Genomic DNA, 9,672 nt, shown 5'->3' with positions numbered 1-9,672 from the left:
TCTCGAAGTAGCGCAAAGCATCCATTTCCTTTTTTGATGACAAACCTGCACCGGTTTTGGTTTGTTCGGTGAGCATGGCCCTAAGCCTTCTGAAGTCTATAGCTTCGTCGGTTCCATCCCCACCGTTGCCGCCGCAAGTTCGTCCAACCTTTTTCCCTATTACCAATTTTTATTATTCACTCAAAATTTCATTTGTATTTATTCAACTGTTTTATTATTCATGGTTGTTTTGTGAATAGTTATTTTCCTTGTGTGGGATTATGTTCCTGAATCATGGCTACATTCTGTTGGCATATATTACTATCCTAGCAGGTTAGACAACTAGTAATTTCATTATAAGAATTATCAATTTTTACTTTGAATTCTTGAAAAATTTATATTGAAATACGTTATTTGTATTCGCTCCTGACTTGTAAGTTGGGGTGTTCCACGTCCCATCCTATGGTGGATAGATACATGGCGGCCCGGTTTACATGATAAAAAAGTACACAAAACATTTATCAAAGCGAAAATGGCAATGTCTTTTGCTTTCTTTTTATTTGGGTAGAGAAATCAGCTCAAATATTTGGAATCACAATCTAAATTCATGTTGTATCACAGTATGATGAAATTATTGAGCAACTTTTGCCATTCAGGTATTGAGCTCTGACAGTACTAACTTACATCATGGTGACCATAGCACTGATGTTGGTATTCTACATCGGTCTTAACTTCATCTCAACACCTTCCCCTGCATCTATATACACAATTTATTGGTGAGTTTGATGCTGACTTCTTTTTTTACAGTTTTCTGCAACACATATTTTTGTTGTTGAAGCTTTAAATAATAAATAGCTTATATTGATCTTTGTTTGTTTAGATGAATACAGTTGGGATCTTTTGAGTCCTGATTCTTCTATGGAGGGAGAGGAGAAACCCATTGAGCATATATCAAATATCGGTTAGATAAAATCAAGGAAGTCATGTTCGATGCCATAACCTAACAACAAAACTTGTTTTTTGATGTTATGGCACAAGTAGTTTTCACCAAACAAGACAACCCAGTGCCGGAAATTTTATTTGGGATTTGGGAAGTTATAGCTGTTAGTCTTGAAAACGATGATCTGATCTTGCAAAACAATGAATGGAGTGAACTTCAACATAGAACTTATATCTTTTCGCTTATGCTTGCCTATTCTAAAGTGTTGATGTAAGCCTTGCTAACGGGTCATCTGTGAGTGAATTGTAAGATGACAGTTTTTATTAGGTGTTAATACTACATATATAGATTAAACTGAATTTTCATGAACTATAGAACTTATTTCATCCTCGTAAAATCCATGCACACAAATCACATGATGAGTAATTCATCAAGTGTTGGAGAAAATTTAATCTTTGTTAAACTTTATATGAAAGTAGTGAAGTTCTTAACTACAAAGTGAAAAATGGTAAGTGGTGGCATGAATCCCCACACTTTCGTACAGCTGTACCAGCAAGTGCATTGGGTCGTCCAAGTAATACCTGAGCGAGTCAGGGTCGATCCCACGAGGATTGTAGCTTGAAGCAAGCTATGGTTATCTTGCAAGTCTTAGTCAAGCAAATCAGCAAGGTTGATAGATAAATATTTGTGAGATTATTATAATAGGGTGCTAATACTTTAAGGATAGAGTTGAGATCTGGAGTTGCTTTGTCTTTCTGAATTAACTCTGGTACTACTGTCTTCTTGCTTGTGAATGATCTTCTTCTATGGCAGCCTGTATGTGATCAAAGCCATTGCCCGTGGTCATTGATCTCCTCTGCTCCAGATCAAACGCCGTTGCCCGTGGTCATTCAATCTGATGGAGGGTGAAGCTCTAGCAGTTCATTCTCTTGGCGATCATACTCAAAACGCCACAGACAAGGTCGAATCTTCCAAATTAGAGAATGTTGCTTTTTATGGATTTTATCCTATACCACGGAGACCTTAATCTCCTTGGAAATTGGCTGAACTGGTCTCTTGAGAACTCCCCAATGAAAATCGTGGATTAGCCGTCTGAGAGATGTATAAACATAATTGTTGGTTCGTGCTTTCCAGCCACGTATTCACACGAACCAAAGTAGACACAGGTGTTTGTCAGGCACGTTTGCCTTAATGTGATGAACAAAGCTAATTTTCTGATCATCCTATCCACCACGATGAAGATCGAATATACATCTTAGAATTAATTAAACACAGATCGAAAAAGAAATAGTAATACTTTTATTAATTTATAGGACTTAACAGGGCTCCTCCCTTCAACCTAGGAGGTTTAGAAACTCATACTGATGTAAAACACAAAGTAAAACTCAAAATAAATGGTTGTTTCTCGTATGTTATTTAATGATTATGTAAAATACACTTTAAATACTAAACAGATGACTAGTAAGGTTAAAACAGTCTATTTAGTGCTAAATCCACTGGGGCCCACTTGATGAGTGTTTGGGCTGAGCTTTGATGAGATCCACGTGCTATGAGGTCTTTGGACATGGAACGCCAGCTGGGGAGTTCTCTCTGGGCGTTTGGACGCCGGTCTCTGCTCTTTGGGCACTGGACGCCTGGAAGGGGGCAGGAAGCTGGCGTTGGACGCCAGTTTTAGGCCTTCAAATCCGAAGCAAAGTATGAACTATTATATATTGCTAGAAAGCTACGGAAGTCAGATTTTCAAATCCGTTGAGAGAGTTATATTTGGACTTCTATAGCTCTAGAAAAGTGCTTTCGAATGCAAGGAGGTAAGATCCAGACAACATCTGTAGTGCTTTCTTTGTCTCTGAATTAGTTTTCTGCTCCGACTCTTCAATTTCAACCAGAAAATATCTACAATTCTAAAAAATAAAAAACTCATAATAGAATCCAAAAATTTGAATTTAACAATAAAACCTATAAAAACTTAATAAAAACTAAATAATTTAGAGATGGCATCAACTCGGCTGTTGAATTTTGAGTTATGTGCTTGACCTCTGCTTCTTGGAATTGGGCTAATTTTTCTAGTGTTTCTTCCAAGTACTTTTTCATGCTGCGATCTTTAGCTTGGTAAGTCTCATTTATTTGAGAAGTTATTACTTGAGAGTCACTAAACACTGTTAATTTTGTTGCCCTGACTTCTTTGGCTAGTCTCAAGCCAGCAAGCATGGCCTCATACTCTACTTGATTATTGGAAGCTGGAAACTCAAATTTCAATGAAAATTCTATCTGAGTTCCTTCTTCATTCTTAATAATGATTCCTGCTCCACTTTTAGCTTTTTTGATAATCTATCTACATATAAATGTCAAGCTTTAGGATCTTCTTTGTCTCCTGTATACCCGGCTAGAGGTCATCCAGGTATTGATTGGAGTGTTGTGCGAGTTTCTTATTTCCAATCGAACTCGAACAACTCCATGGCCTATTGTAGCATTTGACCCTTAATATCTATCTTCTAGAGGATGTGATTCATGGGTTGGTTAGTTCGGACCTTTATAGTATATCCTGGAAATAAGGTCGGAGCTTTCTAGAGGTGAGGACAAGGGCTTACGCGAACTTTTCTATTTTCTAATAGTTTAGTTCTGCCCCCTGTAAGGCCTTGCTAGTAAAGTAAACTGATTGCTATCTATTTTCATCTTCTCGGATGAGAGCAGAGACTCTGGCCTTGCTTGCAACGGCTAACTATAGTACGAGCTCATCTCTTTTTCCAGGTTGGGTAAGAATCGGTGGCTGACTCAGGAAGTTCCTACAGTCTTGAAGGACTTGCTCATATTCTTGGTCCACTTGAATTGGCATCCCTTCTTGAGTATTAAAAATAGAGGTAGAGATTTTAGGACTGACCCCACCAAGAACCTAGTTAAGGCTGCTAACCTCTCTCATTAAATTGATGGACTTCTTTAAGACATGTCGGGATTTTCATCTCTAGTATCGTTTTGTATTTATTCGGATTGGCTTCGATTCTCCTTTAGGTGAGTATAAACCCAAAGAATTTTTTGACTTCCACTGCGAAAGTGCACCTTGAGGATTTAGTCTCATCCCATGCTACCTTCTGGTGTTAAATACTTCTGATAAGTTAGACAATAGACTGATTTTTTCTTTGGTCTTCATGACAATATCGTCCATGTAGACCTCCATAAGCACTACAGTGGTTGAGTTTCATTCCCCTTCCTTTCTATTTTTCAGTATTCTATTCTATTTTTTGTTTTTTATTCTAGCTCTTGCATGATCACTATTAGGATTTCCTTTGCTTTCTAGTCTAGTAGTTCAATTTTGAAAATTAAAAAAAAATTGGGTAGAAGATATCTCATGCAGCGTTTATATATCCTGTTGTAATACGAAAAAACAAAAATGGTTAGAGTCACGGCTAGGCTCAAAGGTGCAAAGCACCAACAAGAGGCTGTGTTCAAGAATCAAGAAAAGAAAAAAGATGAGAATCAATAATATCATTCAGATTCTAGTTCCAATAGATGTCAACATTTCTGAGCTTCAAAGGAAAGTAACATGCCAAAACTGTTCAGAAGTAAAGAGCTAATAGCCCCATTCAATTAATTGGAACTGAGCTTCATGGAAAACTCTAAGACTTATTGTATCTTTCTCTTCTTTTTAGTCCTACTTGTTTTTGGTTGCTTGAGGACAAGCAATAGTTTCTGTTTGGTATTCTGATGAGCAGATATTTTTATACACTTTTTGGCATTATTTTCTTAGTGTTTTTAGTATATGTGTTAAGTTTTATTATGTTTTAGTAGGTTTTAGTGCAAAAATTACTTTTTGGATGCTACTTTGAGTTTTTGTGATTTTTCTATGATTTTAGGTGTTTTTTTGGTGAATTTGGCAAGTTTTGGCAAAGTTTGATTTTGAGGCAACAAAAGGAAGCAGATGTTGTCAGTTCCTGACTTTCCGTGCATTTCCAATGAGCATATCGTGAGCTATAGAGGTCCAATTGATGCTCTCTTAGAGGTGTTGGAAAGCCAACTTTCAGGGCTTTTCAGCAATATATAATGGTCAATACTTTTTCTTTGTATTGGACTGCCCAAGAAGGACCAACCCTCCAAGTTGAATGCCCAAACTGGCGTTCAAACGCTAGCCAGGGAGCAGGGACCAGAGTTGAAGCCCAGAACCTAAATTGGACGCCAGGCATCAGCTCAAACACTCTCTAAGTGGGCCTTAAAGTGGATTTAGCACTTATTAGCTTATTCTATATTCCTTTTGTAATTTTAATTAAAAACAATATCTTTTAGGTTTAGTCTTAGAGTTTTATTATAATTAGGGATTTTCGTCCTCTTGAGGATCATGCCTCCCAGGAGGGAAGAAGCACAGACACATTACTTTTCCCGTTTTCTCAGTAAATTATGGATTGATATCATTACTCTTCTACTTTAATACATGTTTGATTTCATTCTATGATGCATTTTCGTTCTTTATCCTTATAAATCTAGGTTGGAACTGGCGTATGACCCTTATTCTATGACTTTTGTGAGTCCTTGGCGGGATAGTATTGAGCTACAGCTTGAGAATACATCACAGATTTCAACAAGTAGTCTGGGCTAATTGAGATATGTGACCTAAAATCTCATTAGTCATGGGTAATTGAGGTTTTGTGTTGTTAAGGCTAGAATCATAGAGCTTCATTCTCCGATCTGGAAGATTCAACCTTCTGTGCGTTTTGAGTAGGATCATCAGAGATTTAAATGTGTGCGTGTCACCCTCATCCAGACTGAATGATCATCGACGTAGTATTTGGTTTGGATAAAGGAGATTAATGACAACTAGCCTGCCTTAATCACTTACAACCTTGCCATCGAATGAATCACTAATTGTTAAAGTAGTCTGTAAGAAGTATTAATTCGGAAGAACAAGCATCTCCAAGCTTTAACAGATTCTCTATCATGGTTTCTCCACCAATTGAGTATTGTTTTTCTTATTATTCTATTTATGCGTTTACAACAACAACTCTCTTTTCTATTCGTCTGACTAAGATTTGCAAGATAACCATTGCTTGCTCAATCCGACAATCCTCGTGGGATCAACCCTCACTCACTTGAGGTATTACTTGGACGACCCGGTATACTTGCTGGTTCAGTTGTGTGAGTTCTGATTTCACGCACCAAATTTTTGGCACCATTGTCGGGGATTGTTCGAGATTGACAAACTACTGGTTGTCTTGCTGCTTGATCAGGTACTTATTACTAGCTTTTTTTAATTTCTTTTCTTGTTAATTTTTGAAATTTTTCTTAAAATCTTTTCAAAATATTTTCATCTTTAGTCATTCTTTCTTTTGTTTGAGTCTTGTATCAAGTCTTAAGTTTGGTGTCCCTTTGGTTTTCATATCTTTTCTTGAGTTTTAAAAAATTGTTCTTATTTTCTTTCTTTGTGTTTGAGTTTTCTTAGTGTTTTCTATTGTTTGAATTCAAATTTTTAAGTTTGGTGTCTTGAAGTGTTTTTTTCTCTCCAATTTTTTGAATTTAGTGTCTTTGATTTAAAATTCTTTAAGTTCGGTGTCCGTCTAATGTTTTTCTTTTATTTTTAAATTTCAAAAAAATATATATATTTTCAAAAATATTTTCTGTCTTGGTTTAAAATTTTAAGGTTTGATGTCCCGTTAGTAATCTTTTATTTAAATTCAATTTTCTTGCTTATCTTTTCTTCCTTGATCTTTATCTTATCTTTTTCTTTAATCTTAAAACTTTGTTATCTATCTTTCTTTTAAATTCGAATTTTAAATTTAGTATTTTATTAGTTTTTCTCTTTTTCAAATTTGAATTTCAATATCTCTCATTGACTTTCTCTTTCCAATTTTCAAAACATTTCAAATCAAATCTCCAATCTTTAAATTTTAAATCTTATTTTATCTTGTTTCTTTCTCTTGACTCCTTCTTTTTAATTTTTAAGTTTCAAAATCTTATCTTGACTGTTTCTTCCTTAATTTTCAAAACTTGCCTTTTTATTTCAAATCTTTTAATTTATTGTTTGCTTTATCTAGTTTTCATTTTAAGTTTGGTGTTTCTTTAGTCTTCCTTTCAAATTTGAATTTCAAAATCTTTAAATTTTCAAATCTTTTCTTATCTTGTTTGACTTTTTCTTTTCAAATTTAATTTTTCAAATCTTTGATTGAATCTTTCTTTTAAATTTCAAAATTTTCAAAATCAAATCTTCTATCTTATTTTTAAATCTTGTTGGTTGTTTATTTTGTTTTAACTTAATTTCAAAAGTTGGTGTTACCTTTTAATTTTTTGAATTTAAAAATTTTTAAATCTCATTCTTCCTAATTTTTTTAATTTTTGAATTTTCTAATTATTTTTATTCATTGTATTTATTTTTTAATTTTTTTAATTATTTTCAAATTAAAAAAAATTGGGTATCTCACTAGGAGTCCTCTATACTTTGATATAGAGACTCTCATTTTCTTGTCTCTTAGTTGTGTATACAGAAACACCAAAGTCACTATGAAACAAAAAAGGAAAACACAAATCAGGAGAACTGCGGGCTCTCCTGGCTTCTATGAATTTAAGGTCAGCATAAACTTGATCATGCTAATGTAGCAAAATTTCCAATTTCATGGAAGTCCATAGGTAAACCCCAAGAAATTCATCTCCGACTTTCTATAGTTCTGTGACATTGTAGAGACCAATGGAGTAGACCCTAAAGTCTCCAGACTCTTCCCATTTGCTGTGAAGGGTTGGTGCACGAAATTGTAATCACACTTTTGCAACCCCGCACAACTAACCAGCAAGTGCACTGGGTCGTCCAAGTAATACCTTACGTGAGTAAGGGTCGATCCCACGGAGATTGTCGGCTTGAAGCAAGCTATGGTTATCTTGTAAATCTTAGTCAGGATATCAATAATTATCAGGGTTGATTGTGAAAAGTAAAAGAACATGAAATAAGTACTTGTTTTGCAGTAATGGAGAACAGGTTGAGGTTTTGGAGATGCTCCATCTTCTGAATCTCTGCTTTCCTACTGTCTTCTTCTTCAAACACGCAAGGCTCCTTCCATGGAAAGCTGTATGCAAGGGTTTCACCGTTGTCAGTGGCTACCTCCCATCCTCTCAGTGGAAATGTTCAACGCACCCTGTCACGGCACGGCTATCCATCTGTCGGTTCTCAATCAGGCCGGAATAGAATCCAGTGATTCTTTTGCGTCTGTCACTAACGCCCTGCCCTCAGGAATTTGAAGCTCGTCACAGTCATTCAATCATTGAATCCTACTCAGAATACCACAGATAAGGTTTAGACCTTCCGGATTCTCTTGAATGCCGCCATCAGTTCTAGCCTATACCACGAAGATTCTGGTTAAGGAATCCAAGAGATATCTACTCAATCTAAGATAGAACGGAGGTGGTTGTCAGGCACACATTCATAGATGAGAATATGATGAGTGTTACGGATCATCACATTCATCCGGGTTAAGAACAAATGATATCTTAGAATGGAAGCAAGCATGATTGAATAAAAAACAGTAGTAATTGCATTAATCCATCAAGACACAGCAGAGCTCCTCACCCCCAACCATGGGGTTTTGAGACTCATGCTGTAAAAGATACAATGAGAAACGTGTAAAGTGTCATGAGGTACAGATACAATGTCAAAAGATCCTATTAATAGTGAACTAGTAACCTAGGGTATACAGAAATGAGTAAATGACATAAAAATTCACTTCCGGGCCCACTTGGTGTGTGCTTGGGCTGAGCATTGAAGCATTTTCGTGTAGAGACTCTTTCTGGAGTTAAACGCCAGCTTTGGTGCCAGTTTGGGCGTTTAACTCCAATTTTTATGCCAGTTCCGGCGTTTAACGCTGGAAATTCTGAGGGTGACTTTGAACGCCGGTTTGGGCCATCAAATCTTGAGCAAAGTATGAACTATCATATATTGCTGGAAAGCACAGGATGTCTACTTTCCAACGCCGTTGAGAGCGCGCCAATTGGGCTTCTGTAGCTCCAGAAAATCCACTTCGAGTGTAGGGAGGTCAGAATCCAACAGCATCTACAGTCCTTTTCAGTCTCTGAATCAGATTTTTGCTCAGGTCCCTCAATTTCAGCCAGAAAATACCTGAAATCACAGAAAAACACACAAACTCATAGTAAAGTCCAGAAAAGTGAATTTTAACTAAAAACTAACAAAAATATACTAAAAACCAACTAGATCATACTAAAAACATACTAAAAACAGTGCCAAAAAGCGTACAAATTATCCGCTCATCACAACACCAAACTTAAATTGTTGCTTGTCCCCAAGCAACTGAAAATCAATTAGGATAAAAAGAAGAGAATATACTATAGACTCCAAAATATCAAGGAAACTCAGCTCCAATTAGATGAGCGGGACTAGTAGCTTTTTGCTTCCGAACAGTTTTGGCACCTCACTCTATCCTTTGAAGTTCAGAATGATTGGCATCTATAGGAACTCAGAACTCAGATAGTGTTATTGATTCTCCTAGTTAAGTATAATGATTCTTGAACATAGCTATGTCATGAGTCTTGGCTGTGGCCCAAAGCACTCTGTCATCCAGTATTACCACCGGATACATACATGCCACAGATACATACTTGGGTGAACCTTTTCAGATTATGACCCAGCTTTGCTAGAGTCCCCAATTATAGGTGTCCAGGGTTCTTAAGCACACTCTTTTTGCCTTGGATCACAACTTTATTTCCTTCTTTTTCTTCTATTTTTTCTCCTTTTTTTCGTTTTTTTTTGTATTCACTGCTTTTTCTTGCTT

At 36.2% G+C, this 9,672-nt stretch overlaps 1 pseudogene; it reads left to right on the top strand.

Moving 5' to 3' along the window:
* Nucleotides 1-945, top strand: part of LOC112805471 (phosphatidylinositol N-acetylglucosaminyltransferase subunit P-like) — a 39,669-nt pseudogene extending 38,724 nt beyond the window's left edge.
* Nucleotides 946-9,672: the final 8,727 nt, after the last annotated feature.

The sequence above is a fragment of the Arachis hypogaea genome, chromosome 6 (genome assembly GCF_003086295.3).
Source record: "Arachis hypogaea cultivar Tifrunner chromosome 6, arahy.Tifrunner.gnm2.J5K5, whole genome shotgun sequence".
Classification (NCBI taxonomy): domain Eukaryota; kingdom Viridiplantae; phylum Streptophyta; class Magnoliopsida; order Fabales; family Fabaceae; genus Arachis; species Arachis hypogaea.
Note: the sequence above shows the minus strand (reverse complement) of the source record. Positions and strands in the feature narration are given on the sequence as shown.